Source organism: Sus scrofa, chromosome X (genome assembly GCF_000003025.6).
Source record: "Sus scrofa isolate TJ Tabasco breed Duroc chromosome X, Sscrofa11.1, whole genome shotgun sequence".
Taxonomy (NCBI): domain Eukaryota; kingdom Metazoa; phylum Chordata; class Mammalia; order Artiodactyla; family Suidae; genus Sus; species Sus scrofa.
This window is the reverse complement of record NC_010461.5, coordinates 21,490,091-21,506,747: the sequence shown is the minus strand read 5'-3', so window position 1 is coordinate 21,506,747 and position 16,657 is coordinate 21,490,091. Positions and strand designations below refer to the sequence as shown.

Below are 16,657 nucleotides of genomic sequence, written 5' to 3'. Positions count from 1 at the left end.
ATATCAATAATATACAACCTTAAATACATCTAATACAAAAATATAACATATAGGCTAAAATGTCCATTATGGATGCCTTTGGGTAGTGGGATGATGACAATTTTTTTTCCTTTTTTACTTTTTTATATTTTCTAATGTGTCTACAAGGAACATCTATTAATTGCATAATAAAGAAAAAGTATTTCTAAGAAAATGTTAACACATATGAAGACCAACCTTCTAAGTATGATGGTTCACAGTCAGAAAAATTAAAAATGATGGATGAAGCAATGAGAACTCCTCTTCATAGTAAGACTAGTATTACGTTCTCATGCCACTTGATTCTATGCCTGGGTCTAAATGGGACCAATCTCTCCCCACATGAAGTCCTCCTCCTTAAAGAACTTTTTGCAAACAGTTCTAAATGAAATGCTTTAGGATTTAAAGTCTTATGTAAAATCTCTTCCCACATCATCAAAACTAAGAATTTGTTTGAGAGTATGATTTTTTTCTGTATTATTTGCATAAGGACTTGAGAATCAGATTGGTAACTCTTTATGCTAAAATGCCATGTGTGATGGCAAACTGTTTATCTTCTATACATTGGGAGGCAAAGTAGATATTTATGGACCTGTTATGTAAATCTGTTAACCTTTTGTGTTCCCCCAGAGGATATCATAATTTACATTTTCTAAATCCATCTACTGTCATTCTCAGCCATGTTTCCATTGATTTATACTGCCTTGGAAATGGCTGAAATAAATAATGTAAAGTCTTTTACACAAATTTTCTCATTTAACCCTCAAAATAACTCTGCAAGTTATATTGCCATCTAATTTCATAATTTCTATGGTAGTTCTATTTTAATTTTTTTAAAATTGGTACTTATAAACAAGTCTGCACAAAGGGAACCAGGGTTTTGGGGAAAAATGGCTGTCCAGGGTTGGGGAAGGTCAAGTACAAAGTGAACCTAGAATATTTTGTGGGGCAAGAAATTGAGGAAGCACTCAAACCTGAAAAGAACATGGGAACCAGATTGAAGATGCTCCTCCTGGCAAAACAAGGACAATTTGGGCATCAAAATAATGATGTCAGCAATGGTTTATAGCACAACTGAATTGTTAAATAAAGAACCCGTAAGTTCATATCAAGACAAGGAATAGGTAGATAGATACAGACATGGATACACAGATGGATACATACGTGCATATACACACACACAGGCTAAAGAGAAAGCTCTTCTAGATGGCAGAATAATAAAACTAAAGTCAAAAGGTCAAATAGAACAAATCAAAATAATAAAAAAGCTCTTTTACATAGCCAAATAATAAAACAAGTAATGACAGTTAGCAAAATAACCATTTTGCAACCTCTAAAGCAATAATTTTTTCAGATGAGAATTATTCATGGGTGGAAAACCACTGGATGAGAGTTTGTTGAGGGAAAGGCTACTTATGTAGTATTTCTCTACAGGTAGCTTGTTAACTACAAAGGAAAATGGGTACCTATACAGTGAAGAAATCTGCTGTAACACTTTATGCAAGTGACCCAAGTTAACATCACTAAAATGAAGCAAACTGACATCAAATGCCTCTGGATGCTTGCACAGAGCAAGGCACACATCACTTACATGGTACTTTTGCTAATCATGCATACCTGAATTAAATCATTACAAACCTTTAATCTAAATTGGGTGACATTCTATAAAACAACTGGCCCAGCCAGGGTTTTTTTGGAGGGAGAAGGGGCATGCCCAGGCATGTGGAAGTTCCCGGACCAAGGTTTGAACTCACACCACAGCAGTGACCTGAGTGACAGAAGTAACAATGCTGGATCCTTAACTGCTAGGCTGCCAGAGAACTCTGGTGCAGACTTTTCAAAAATAACAATGGCACAAAACATCAAAAAAATTTTTTTTACATTTTTTAAAAAGGCCGAGGTAAAGCAATTCAGTTCTAGGTTAAAAGACTAATGAGACGTGAAAACTAAAGCAATATAACATCCAATATAATATCCTGGATTGGATTCAACATCAGAAAAAGGAAATTGTTATAAAGGATATTTGGGAAGGAAATTGGTTGTATTTAAATTGAGATTTTTATATTAGATGATTGTATCAACATCAAATGTTCTGAATGTGACTGTTCATTGTATTTATATAGGAGATTTTTCTTACATAATGAACTAGTTAGGGTTGAAGGGTCATTATGTCAAAAACTGACTCTTAAATGGTTAATAATAATGAGATAATATGTACTTAAGAGTATGAGATAAGCAAATAGAGAAAAATATTAATAGTTGATCAATCTAGGTGAAGGATATAAAGCATTAATTGTACTTTTCTTTCACCTTTTCTCTAGGTTTAGCATTTTTCAAAACAAAAAGTTGAGAGAAAAAGAAGTTTAAGCAACTTACCAAAGACAGGCAGTGAGTGAGTGGTGACACTAGGACTAAAACCCAGACAATGTGCAAAATCAGTCAGGGCGTTGGACACCTCATTATCGTGACAGCCAGAACCATGCCTTGAAGAGGCACTCAAAACATTCCCATGCCCCCCCCCCCCCCGCATCTCACTCAGGGCCAATGCTAACATCTTTATTTACAATAGCTTACATAGCCCCACACCTAGTCCACTCAGAGTGTGGTCTGCCTGGAAGAGGTTCAAAATCCAGAAGCCCAGGCCTCGTTCCAGACCTACTGAATCTGAATCCACATTTCAACAACAGCCCCCAGGGATTCCCATGCAGGTTTAAGTATGCAAAGGGCTACCTCCCTAACTTGGCCTCAGGACTAACTGACTTCATCTCCTACCAGTATCCCTATTTCTCTCTCTCTGTGCCAGCCCTACTGGCTTCCTTCTATTTCTCCAGAATTCCACATACAATACCACCTCCACGCCTTTGCACTTGCTGTGTTCTTTGCCTGTAATGAACTTTTAATACATATCTACCTGGTCCTAATTCCTTCAAAGCCCTTAATTATCAATGCAGCTCTCCTGATAACAAAATCTCAACATTCCCCATAAAACCCACATTCCCCCCGAAATTCCTACCTTATCTGCCTTGCTTCCTTCTTCTCCAAGGCCTTTATCAACCACCTGGCATACTAAGCCTTTGCCTGTTTATTGTTTACTATACCCTTGCAAGTTCCATGAAAGCTGGAGACTATTTTTTGCTTTATCCCTAGTTCCTAGAACAATATCAGATTCGTAGTGGTTATGCAATCAATACTCATTAAATGAGAGAGTACCCATTGTGACTCAGCAATAATGAACCCAACTAGGGTTCTTGAGGATATGGGTTCAATCCTTGGCCCCACTCTATGGGTTAAGGATCCAGTATTGCCATGAGCTGTTGTGTAGGTAACAGATGTGGCTCGGATCTGGCGTTGCTGTGGCTGTGGTGTAGGCCGGCAGCTATAGCTCTGATTTCACCCCTAGCCTGGGAACTTCCATTTGCTGCTATTGCAGCCCTAAAAAGCAAAAAAAAAAAAAAAAAGCAAAATACTCATTAAAATGAATTTACGAACAATTATCTGTAATCCCACACCAATCTTGTAATGGTCTACATTTCAGAGAAAAAGAGGTTTAGACAAGTCAAAGAACTTGTCCAAGGTCACTTGGAGATATAGAGATGTAGCTATAGTTAAATCTGTTATCTGAGTCCACTGCCCCAGGGAGAAAGATGGATCTGTACCATTCATGTGGCCCTTTACAAAAACAAAACGATTTTTCACTTATGAATTCTTTTTTCTTCCTTAACCTTACCTTATTACACAAAGGAGTGAGGACTATACTGCCTCATCAGAACCTCTTAGCACCAAGGTATAGCAAGCTAGAGGAGTCTGACTAGCCTGTTGGCCAGAAAAGGTCTTCCTTTTGATGGAAGAACAGGAAGCTGAATGCCAGGAACCACCTCACACCCGGTGTAATGGCATTGTGAAGTCACTGATGGTTCTTAAGAGTGTCTCTGCAGCTGTGACCTGGGCACTAGCTTTCTTGGGTCAGTTATGTGTGCTGCATCAAAGACAGTAGCTACATATGTGCACACCACACTGCTCTAGTTCTCTTCTCATCCTTACTGTTCCATCACCCAGAAATGTATTTCATTTGATTCTCAACTCAATGACCCGAACTCTGGAAATGCATTTTGGTTATTGACTTCATTTAAAGCATCTGACAGAAATACATGCATACAAATCAAGGCATTCATCCTTTCAGGAGAGGTCAAAGGAGCTCAAGACTCACTGAACTTTAGCAGCCCTGAGGGAACTTACTAGAATCTGGGCTCCAGCATAGATTTTTTATCTAACTGATTTGGGTTGAATCCCAATCATCTGTATTTTGTTAAAACAAAAACAAAAAACAAAAAACAAAAAACCAAGTAGTTATAATGATTAGCTAGTTTTAAAAAATAAGACCTCGAGAAAATAGACATGTGTACGTGTGCACATGCACACACACACACAAAGTAACATCTCAGACAGTCTGTAGCAGCTTGCCCCCAATACAGAGAAATACCAAGGAGATGATGAAAGGTAGAAGAAGTTACTAAACCGACCCTCAACAAACAGTGTGGCTCTGACTCAATGACCAGAGAAAGCCAATGAATTGCCAAGAATCCATTTATACCACTGCCTGAACAGCTCACTTAGCTGTATTTCTTTGCTTTGAGGCCTTTTTCAGGATCAGGAAGGTCCCACAGAGACATGTCCAGTAACTTTGGATATACCTTTGATTGACATTCAAGGAGCACTATTTAAGATGCTGTAAAGGGAGCTGGGATACTTGGGGCCCAGCAACCCCAAGTCATCTACTTCATCATAGAAAAAATGGGGTAGATAGCAGCAATGGGAATCATTCTATAATATTCCTCTTATTTGTCAATATGGAATGAAGTTCTATTTGTTTCATCTCTTTGTAATAGTGAAGCACCATCAAAATAAAATTCTGTATTTCATCAAAATAAAAAACTAACACCGGGGGGACTAGAGTTTTCTTCATAGAGCTGCTGTCTAGTAGGACAGGAAGCCTTGTTGTAAAATAACATAGAAAGAGATCACACAGTTTCTTAATGATTTAGGTATGTATTTCAATCGTGCCAAAAGCAAAAATCAAATTGTGAAACTTTTATTCAGCTTCATGGTATGAAGAAAAGGAAGAAAGACCTAAGTCTTTGATATGTCACTGCTTCCCATCACTTCTGCTCATTACCACAAACTCTGCCAGGCTCTGGCCACTTAATTCTTCCTCCCAGTTCCAATTTCATTTCCTTCAAGAAGCCACCCTGTGCACTGTGAGGTGTAAGCACCCTTGCTTTCCTTGTTAGTATGTCATGATTTATTTGAACTTGTTATGAATTTGTGTCATTAGTCATCTTTTTGTGGGCTTACACATCTTCCCAGCATCTCAACTCTGCTCATCTTCAGGTTAAAAGTTCTATCTTATGTTAACTCATATTTTCTCATAGAGCCTGTTCACAGTACACACAGCACCTAGTAGGTTTTCACTCAACAGAAGTGGCTTGATTGTTACTAAAATTCTTAACCAATTTGTGAAATGTAATTTTTCACCATAATCATTTGAAATATGTTTAAGCAATAACCCATTTCCAAAGTCCTAATCCAATGAGAATTTTCATTAATGAACTTTCAATTTCCAAGCACTCTGGAACCATTTAAGAGCATAAATTTAGACCCAATATAATTTTTAAAATGTCAAATGAAATAGCATTTAGGCTTTTCTCTAAAATTACTCAACCATTCCTTGCTTACCTTGATCATAAGGTATGCTCCCACCTCAGGGCTTTTGCACTTGCTTCTCAGTTCAACTAGAACATTCTGTCCTCTCAACCATTCATACTGCCTCTTACTTGTCATTTGTGTCTCAACATCAATATTCTCCTTCAGAAAGAGCCTCCAAGACCTCTTTTTTTCTTTCTTTCTCTCTTTATTTTTATTTTTTGGCCATGCCCACATCATGTGATGTTCCAAGGCCAAGGATCAAACCCAAGCCCCAACAGTGACAACAGTTGCCCAACAGTGACAACACCAAGCCCTTAACCACTAGGCCATCAGGGAACTCCCAAGATCACTCAATTTAAAACAGCTCACATGCCCCCAGTTATCCTCTATCACATTACCTTAGTCTGTCTTCTTCATGACACTTAAATATCAGTACACATTTTCTTTCATTACGATGCAACATCTCTATGCATGTATTACCTAGTTTCTGACATTCGAATGCATGCTATACAGGCACAAGGAACGTCTCCATAATATTCACCCCTCTATTCCCAGTGCTCATCAAGTGGTATACAGGAAACACTTAATATTGGCTGCATATAGGGATTTTGAATAGACTGAAAGTTGAAGGGCAAGCACTCCCTTACTCAGAAACAAGGTAAACATCTGAAACTTAAAATCAATTCTCATTTATATGTCTACTTCCTAGGGGATCCCTCTGTTCTTAGAAGAAAGAGACTTAAACCGAGTTACAAGGAGTTGATGGAAGACAGAACTTGCCTGATAAAAGATAAAGGGGCAAAACAGACTGTTAAGCAAAACTGCCCCGCCTCCTCCTCTTACACATGCACCAAATGACTGCAAGTAATATCACAATAATCATTATTTGTTGAAATGAAATCAATAAATATTTAAATCAGCTTACCTTGTCAGTTATCGTTTCTCTCAGTTCTCCTTCCACTGTCTTGGTATAATTCGCTTATGTTTGACAACTCCCTGCCAAGAAATAGCAAGTTCATACATTAAATTAAAATGATCAAGAGTATAAATGACATTTATGTGCCTCAGAGCAAGTAAATAACATTTACAGTGCATTACTCAACTTTGAATTTAATACCATCTTTAGCTTTAGAAACTGTGGAATTTTTTAATAAGCTTTAGCATCCTGAGGTCAAAGAGTATACACATCTTAGAACCATGGAACCTTTTTTCTTCCTGCCTTATCTCTAGCACAGCTTTTTTTACTTAACCTCAGGATGAAAGTCATCAGGTTTTCTTTATATTCTCTCAAAGCAGCTGACACTTCAAGTGACTTTTGATGTTCAACAGCATTTGTTCAGATGCCTTTCTGACATTGATCCACAGGGTTGTAATATCTTCCTATCTGAAAGTTTTTACCAACAGAAAATTGTTTTCCTTACCATTATATATGTCAACAGACTTTAATTTGAATCGATTCCATCTGAACCTTCACTAAAAACATTTTCTTGGTTTTGCTAACTTAGACGCCTAAGATCTGCCCTGATAGCCATTTTGTCACAAGTAGGCAAAGAACAAGAGTGCTGGAAGGACTCTTTTTGTGGGGGTTTAGCAGGACTAATTGAAATTTAAATGACAGGGAATATGAAAATAAAAATATTTTTCTTGAGACAAGCAAAATTTCCAAACCGTAGGATGCCTTTCCAAAGGAATCATTGAAATGCAAGAAGCTATAAAACTGGCTGTAGATGAAACAGTGAATCATCCTAGTCAGATCTTGCCACGTGCCAGCCACTTATCAAGCCACAGCTATATATTCAAAAGTTCTTATTCCTTGCATTCTTGAATGATGTTTCTAATGATGGTTCTATATTTGGTTAGCTGTAACCAAAAATTCTGATGAATAATCAAAGTACTATTCAGCAGGATATGTGTGGAAAAATCCATGAAGAGTCTCTCGGGTGAGTGACTATGCAATGATGGACAATATTTGATGTTTATGGCCCTGCCATTTTGGTTCTACAAATTGCCCATCAGCCCTACAATGGGGGAGGAACTTGAGAGGTGCAAGTAAGTGTGTGATGCTGGTGCTGGTCATCGCTCATGAGCACTGGTCATCACCCCCCCAGATGCACTCTTCACCACTGTGCATTTCTCTCTGTGCCCTGGAAAGGTGCTATGCATGAATCACATCCATGGGTTCACTTGTCCTCTACTTCTAGATGGCTCTGGACCCTAAGAAGTATGTGCAAGAGGTGAAATGGTGAGAGGAGAGTGAGATGAGTATTTACTTTGCACAGGCTGCCTGCATACAGCACAGCTCTTATCAGCTGACCCTCTCCACCCTGCCCTCTCTGCCTCTGGGTTTTAGAGACCCCTCTACTTCCTTACCACGTGGGGCCTAGAGGAGATAATTCTGTTACCAACAATAAGGATACTGCCTTATGATTTCCTTCTATCTTCTCCACACATTTGTCAATAGTCCTTTACCAAAGCCTTCTAAATTTACCCAAATTGAACTTGCATTGGATTCCTCATGAGAACTTCAAAGTTCCAATGTCTATGCACACTGAGGTACATGGAATGATTGGCCAAGGGGACCTGCTGTGTAGCACAGAGAACTCTACCCAATATTATGTAATCAGCTATGTTGGAAAAGAAGCTCAAGGAATGGAGGTGTGTACATGTATCACTCAATCTTATCATTATATGATGTAAATTACTGCAACCTTGTAAATCGACTATACTTCAAACAACTTTAAAAATGAAAAAGAAAAGCTCAAATGCCTGTCTTTGAGGAGCTTCCCCATTTGGTAGGAAAGAAAAAGTATAATACATCAGGAGAATGATATAATCACATGACTCAAGAAAATGACAAAATCAAGTATTAAATTGTGAAGTCTCCAGAAAATGTTACTGGGATTGAGATAAATAAAAGACTATTCAAGAACTAAAGCTGGACTGAGGAAATTTGCAACAAAAGATGGCACTTCAAATGCAGCGACGACATAGGAGAATATCGGGGCAGCAGCAAGAGAGCAGATCTTCAATATCCTCACAACACAAAAAATTGCTAATTATGTAATGGGATGAATGCGTTAACTAAGTTTACTGTGGTAATGATTTCACAATATATACAAGTATCAAATCACATTGTAACCTAAAACTTATACAATATCTCAATTATATCTCAAAGTATGTGGGGAGAAAAGGTATAAAAAAATCTCTGGTGGGAAAGTGACTTCGGCAAAAGCACAAAAGTACAAATATTATGTATATGTATATATATGATACATGATATATGATATATGTTATATATGTGTATATATATGTTATATATGTATGTATGTGTGTGTATATATATTAGGGCTTTTAGAGCTACACTCGCACCATTTAGAAGTTCCCAGGCAAGGGGTCAAATCGGAGCTACAGCTGTCGGCCACAGCTACAGCAACACCGGATCTTTAACCCATTGAGAGATACCAGAAGAAAGGCAAAAGGGAAGGACAAGAATAGGATTTTAAAAGGTTTTGATGTCCAAAGGCAAAGCTCAAAAATAACACTTATTGCAGAGGCACTGTATTTACCTAGTATTAACTGGTTAACTACTAGCTGCATCAAAGAAACAGTAACCACAATTAACGATGCCCTGCTTTTTGTTACAAAAATTATTCACAGAATGGCATTTATACAAAGATATCATGTGGGTCATTCTTGAAAGAAGTCAGCATCTATGGCACTTCATATCTGGCTGTGCATATTCTACTGTGAGAATTAGCAGGTATTTTCTCTATAAAAGAATGCCTTTATGGCAATTTTTCAAGCCTACACTTAAGTTACGGCTTCTTCTAGTATAGCCTCTGTACCAGCAGCTCTTTCATTCCAGAATCCTGGCCGTACATGTTATTGCAGTAATAAAGTAATAAGAACCTAATCTCTTTTGAAAGGGTTTGCGGAAAGGATGAGTGCAAAATTGGCACAGGACAGAGTTTTTGACCTTTCCCCAGTGAAGTACAGACAAAGTAGGTCACATACAATCACATTTTTTTTCCTAACTTGTCTTTATTCCAGCATGTCCTTACATGTAATACAGAGATCTCGAATATTCATTACTCTTTCAGAGTAATAATATATATTTGGTATAATATTTGAGTCAATTCCACATAGTTGCTACATAAATATTGAATTGCAGAATGAACTTCCAAGTCTCTCCGTGGTTTCTCAGCTGGATCCCCACAAGGCTGGAGCTCCTAGCACTCTACAGCTTGTGAAAATACTTTTGATCAAAGAGAACGCAGCAAATGCATGCAGAACGATTTTTTAGAGACCTCAGAAGACCTGTGTCTTTGACTGAAGGACAGGACACGTGGATAAGGCAGTCACATGCAATGCTTCTCCTGGCTCCCCACCACCTCATCCAGACCACATTTCCACCAACCCCTTGACCAAATATATAACAACCGGGTTATCTGATTATCATGCACTTATCCCCATTCTTATACTATTTTCACCAACTGGATGCCAGAACACTGATTATTTTGGAAACTACGAAGTCTTCCTCTTTAGTACAAGTGCCAATCTGATGTTAAGGGTAGAGTTATATAGTAGGCATGATTGGATTCTGGAGTCAGATTCAAATCCTGTGTCTGTATAATTTAATAGCTGTACAGTTTTAAAGAAGTTAGCTAAATTCACCAAACTTTTTTTTCTTATCTGTATACCGATGGCATAATAATAGGGTGGTTTTGTATAAACCCACATAAACTTCTTCATTTAGTGATTTTCATGTGGTAAATGCCCTATAATATTTGATGATGACCTTAAGAAGCCATCTCAAAAACTTCTGATAGGGGGTTCCCTGGTGGCCTAGTGGTTAAGACTTGGCACTGTCACTGCACTGCTATAGCTTGTATTACTGTTGTGGCGCAAGTTTGATCCCTGGCCCAGGAACTTCCACAGGCATGACCAAAACAAAACAAAACAACTTGAAATCGAAGATGGTTGAAGTAAAAGCATGTATAGTTTACACCTCCTTCTGAAAACCCCAAAACAGAATAAATGGAAAAATATCCATCCACATGAACCTACGAAATTGCAAAAACCCCAACCCAAGTTCATAAATAACACCTGTCAAAATTCAGTGAATTGTGAACTTAAGAAGGATGCTGGAAGCCAAAACTTACTTCTCCTGCTCTTGAGCAATGTGAGAAGATCCTAGCTGAGACTCCTATACTTGATCCAAACAAGACTGCATATGTAGGCTATGAGGAAACTGGGGGTCCAGTTCCGAGTCACCAAATGTCACAGGAGGAAGGTTGATGAAGGAATTGCACAATTCCACTCTTATTTTCTGCCCCAATGTCCAAGTTAAAAGAAGTGAGACCAGAAGAAAAGGTAAAATACCAATTGGTTCAGCCGAATACTCTTACAAACAAAGATGAATAGATACTAGTAAAATAAGACTTGTGAACTCCAAGACTCCACTTTTGGTCCATGTTGATCTCTTATATTTTTTTCTGAGCACTCTCAAAGGAGTGTCTCCTTCCACTTCCAAAGCAGGAGACACAAGCAATATAGGGTAAAAGTACCCTTTAGAATCATACTAAAATGATATTCTAGTTTAAGTATGTCCCAAATACTACGTGGCATATAATTATAATCATAGAAACATATTCATGGTCTATTTCAAATTCATCTTTAACTGGATGAATTTTTACTGGATGAACTATTTTTTAAATGATTTTTATTTTTTCCATTATAGTTGGTTTACAGTGTTCTGCCAATTTCCTACCACACAGCAAAGTGACCCAGTCACACATACATATATACATTCTTTTCCTCACATATTCATCCATCATGCTCCATCACAAGTGATGAGAGATAGTTCCCAGAGCTATACAGCAGGATCTCATTGCTTATCCATTCCAAATGCAATAGTTTGCATTAACCCCAGACTCCCAGTCCATCCCACTTCCTTCCCCTTCCCCTTGGCAACTATAAGTCTCTTCTCCAAGTCCACGATTTTCTTTTCTGTGGAAAGGTTCGTTTGTGCCATATATTAAATTCCAGATATAAGTGATATCATATCATATTGCCTTTCTCTTTCTGACTTACTTCACTCAGTATGAGAGCTTCTAGTTCCATCCATGTTGCTGCAAATGGCATTATGTCATTCTTTTTTATGGCTGAGTAGTATTCCACTATGTATATATACCACATCTTCCTAACCCATTCATCTGTCAATGGACATCTAGGTTATTTCCATGTCTTGGATATTGTGAATAGTGCAATGAACATGCAGGTGCATGTGCCTTTTTCAAGGAAAATTTTGTCCAGATACATGCCCAAGAGTAGGATTGCTGGATCATATGGTAGTTCTATGTTTAGTTTTCTGAGTTGCCTCCACGCTGTTTTCCATAGTGGTTGTACCAATTTACATTTCCAACCAACAGTGTAGGAGGATTCCCTTTTCTGCATACCCTCTCTAGCACTTGTTATTTGTGGACTTGTTAATGATGGCCATTCTGACTGGGGTGAGGTGGTACCTCATGGTAGTTTTGATTTGCATTTTTCTAATAATCAGTGATGTTGATAATGCCGTCACTGTGCAAAAGCTTGTCAGCTTGATTAGGTCCCATTGGTTTATTTTTGCTTTTATTTCTGTTGCCTTGCAAGACTGACCTGAGAAAATATTCATAAGGTTGATGTCAGAGAATATTTCACCTATGTTCTCTGCTAGGAGTCTGATGGTGTCTTGTCTTACATTTAAGTCTTTAAGCTATCTTGAATTTATTTTTGTGCACGATGTGAGGGTGTGTTCCAGTTCCATTGATTTACATGCAGCTGTCTAGTTCTCATAGCACCACTTACTGAAAAGACTGTCTTTTCCCCATTTTATATTCTTGTCTCCTTTGTCAAAGATTAATTCACCATAGGTGTCAGGGTTTATTTCTGGGTTCTCTATTCTGTTCCATTGATCTGTCTGTTTTGGTAACAGTACCACACTGTCTTGATTACTGTAGCTTTGTAACATTGTTTGAAGCCTGGTAGAGTTATGCCTCCAGCTTTGTTTGTGTTCCCAGGATTAATTTGGCAATTCTGGGTCTTTTGTGGTTCCATAGAAATTTTTAGATTGTTTGTTCCAGTTCTGTGAAAAATATCATGGGTGATTTGATAGGGATTACATTGAATCTGTAGATTGCTTTGGGTAGTGTGGTCATTTTTACAGTATTAATTTTTCCAACCCAGGAGCACAGAATATCTTTGTATTTCTTTGAATCCTCTTTAATTTCCTTGATTAATGTTTTATAGTTCTCAGCATATAAGTCTTTCACCTCCTTAGGTTTAGTCCCAGGTATTTATTTTTTATCATGTGATTTTAAAAGGTATTGTATTTCTGTATTCCTTTTCTAATATTTCATTGTTAGTATACAGAAATGCAACAGATTTCTGAATGTTAATCTTGTATCCGGCTACTTTGCTGAATTTGTTGATTAGTTTGAGTAGTTTTTGTGTGGATTCCTTAGAGTTTTGTAAATATAGTATCATGTCATCTGCATAGAGTGACAATTTTACCGCTTCTCTTCCAATTTGGATACCTTTTATTAGTTTTTGTCTGATTGCTGTGGCTAGGACTTCCAATACTATGTTGAATAAAAGTGGTGAGAGTGGGCATCCTTGTCTTGTTCCAGATGTTAGTGAGAAGGCTTTCAGCTTTTCTCCATTCAGTATTATATTGGCTGTGGGTTTGTCATAAATGGCTTTGACTCTGTTAGGGTATGTTCCCTCTGTACCCACCTGGGTCAGGTTTTTATCATGAACGCATGTTGGACTTTCTCAAATGCTTTTTCTGCATCTATTGAGATGATCATGTGGTTTTTTTACTTTTCTTTTGTTAATGTGGTGTATGATGATGATTGATTTGCCTATGTTGAACCATCCTTGCGAACCTGGGATGAATCTCACTTGGTCATGGTGTATGATCTTTTTTATATGTTGTTGGATTCGGTTGGCTAAAATTTCGTTGGCTAAATTTTATTTGCTAAATTTGGCAATCATAACTCACCCATAGATAAGAAAGAAGTACAAAGACTTCAAAAGGAGCTATATACATAGACACTATTAAAACATATGGAAATTAACAGAGGAAGCAAAAGGAATGAAATATTATCAGATGCATTATCCCTCAAAAATTGAAGGGGAGTTTGGTTAAGCATCTTTATAATCTCAAAGTAACTGAATATGGACTACTGGAAAAATTTTTCAGATAATGAAGCAGCAGGAGATGAAAAGTAATTTAACAAAACTGAGGAAAGGAATTGAAAATGAAAATAAACTACTTCAAAATAAATACAATAAGAAGGAAAATACATTTTGCTAAGAGTCAACAACATGGAAAAGAACCACGAGGAAATAACAAAAGTCCAGAAGATAAAGGGAAATGACACAAGAGCAGAAGGAAGAGAGGCAAAGGAAATCCATAGGCCAGATGGTGGTGGTGATGATGATAATTTACCAGAAAGAAAGCAGAATAAAGAAAAGAAAACACTAGAAAACCATCCTAAAATAAACAAAGTCTCAAATCTATAAATCGGAATGACAAAATGCTTTCTGAAAAATCATGAAAATAATCAGCATAAAGATATAGCCCAGTGAAATAAATTACTGAACTTCTAGGATAAGGAAAGAACCCTGTAGATATCATATCCAGGAGTAAAAACAAATCATTTACAAATGGGAGAAAGCAGATTCCTATCTCTTTCCATTTTCAGTAGACAATGGAATAATTAATGTCTAGAGAGTTTGGGTGGGAAAAAATGTAATCCAATAATATTATACCCATTTGAAAACACAGCAGAAAAATATTTATATAACTTTTTGGATTCTGGAAATATAGCCTCAAAGCTACAATTCCGGTAATAATCAAGAGGGGAATCAAAACAAGTCACAGCATGAGTTCTAATGGTGAGCATTTAACCAATTTAAGTATGAATCTAGCATTATACAACTGACTCCTTATCTATAAAATACTGGTTGCCAAAATGACCCGTAATGTTTCTCCTAAGGCTATATCTTTCGAGTTTCATTAATTAGAAGTTTACAATTCTTGTGTCTTAGCTTTTAAAATACAGTGTCGTCGTTATTCAATTATTCATTTAAAGGTGAATCACATTTTAACAAATACATTTTCAACATGAGGCACTGTGCTTATCATTTGAGGTGAAAGAAAATAAAATCGTGATTAAGAAACTCATTGGGGGGAGTTCCTATTGCGGCACAGTGGCTAACAAATCCGACTAGGAACCATGAGCTTGCGGTTTCGATCCCTGGCCTTGCTCAGTGGGTTAAGGATCCGGTGTTGCCGTGAGCTGTGGTATAAGTTGCAGATGGGGCTTGGATCTGGTGTTGCTGTGGCTCTGGTGTAGGCCGGCGGCTACAGCTCCGATTCAACCCCTAGCCTGGGAACCTCCATATGCCACGGGTGTGGCCCTAAAAAGACAAAAAGACAAAAAACAAACAGAAAACAAAAAACAAAAACCACCTCAACTCATTGGGGAGTTCCCATTGTGGCACAATGTAAACAAATCTGACTAGTATCCATGAGGATGTGGGCTTGATCCCTGGCTCAGTGCATAGGGGTCAGGGATCCAGCATTGCTGTGAGCTGTGGTATAGGTCACAGATACAGCTCAGATCTGGTGTTGCTGTGGCTGTGACTGTGGCTGGCAGCTGTAGCTCCAATTCGACCCTTAGCCTGGGAACCTCCATATGCCATGGGTGCAGCCCTAAAATGCAAAAAAAAAAAAAAAAAAAGAAAAGAAAAAAGAAAACTTATTAGGTCTTCACATGTTCACACTAATTTGGGAAACAGACATGAATAAATAACTACAATTATTTGTATTTACACAATTATAATAAATACCACAAATACCCGGAATAATTGTTGTAAGTCAGTTGTTCCTGGGAAATGGGGAAAAGAGGGGGAGAACTATTTAGATTGGAGTTTGGAGCAGAGATAAGGGTTTTCCAGGTAAATGAAACAATACATAAGTAAGCAGAGAGTTAAGAAAGATTGCATAATCATGAAATTTTTGTCAAAATACATGGCTAGAATGTACAATGTAAAATTAATACTGAGAGATGATATTGGTGAAATAGAATAGGTCAGATTGTAAAGGGACTACTTAATCAGATTAAATGGGGGGGGGTCCACTGGAAAGCTTTCTAGATGAAGGTTTATACAATCAATGGGCTGAAAATCAAGTGGAAGATGAAAAGTAAGACTCATCCCTGCTAAATGTAGCATTGCTCCCATTGAGTAAAGATAATGTTTTCTAGAGATTATATAAAGTTATTTCCAGGGAAGTACTATGGGGCAAAAATAAAAGAGCTGCCAATGAGGAAAAAAACAAGTTTGATGTAAACAGAGACTTGGAAAAGCAGTTGTTTCTGCTTCCTCCTTTAGATCAGTGCCTCCATTATGACAATGTGCCTGGGCTAGACTGTTGGAAGAGAGCCTAATTACGTCACCTAAGACCATCCTAGACTAACCATCCCCAATATCAAGCCCAGAGTCCACGTGGGCGGGCCCAATAGGGCATGGATACAGGGAACCACAGAAGACTAGGGCCTGTAATGTAAACAATCTACCAAAGTCTCCAAATAAATAAAAAGCAAAATTCAATTTTAATGTTTTACAGTGTACTTGTAGATTTAATTTAGGAACATAATCAACTCTTAACTGTAACTTTTAGGAGAGTAAAATCGTCAATGTGTACCCCCTTAAATGCCTGGGATAATATTGTTTGTTTCCATTTACCCATCAGTCTCATGTCCCAGTTTGTTTTTTTTTTTTTCTTTCTTTTTTCCCTTATTTTTAGATTTTTAGCTTCTCTCTTTCCCCTCATCAGCACACCATTTGATCTTTCAGTACAATATAGGTGTACATGCCTCCTCTC

At 37.6% G+C, this 16,657-nt stretch overlaps 1 long non-coding RNA gene across 1 annotated transcript in view; it reads right to left on the bottom strand.

Moving 5' to 3' along the window:
• LOC106506927 overlaps positions 5,085 to 16,657 on the bottom strand; it is a 61,911-nt gene continuing 50,338 nt past the window's right edge. Inside the window, exon 4 of the long non-coding RNA XR_001302579.2 lies at positions 5,085 to 6,717. This is a non-coding gene — a long non-coding RNA (uncharacterized LOC106506927). The remainder of the gene's footprint in view (positions 6,718 to 16,657) is intronic.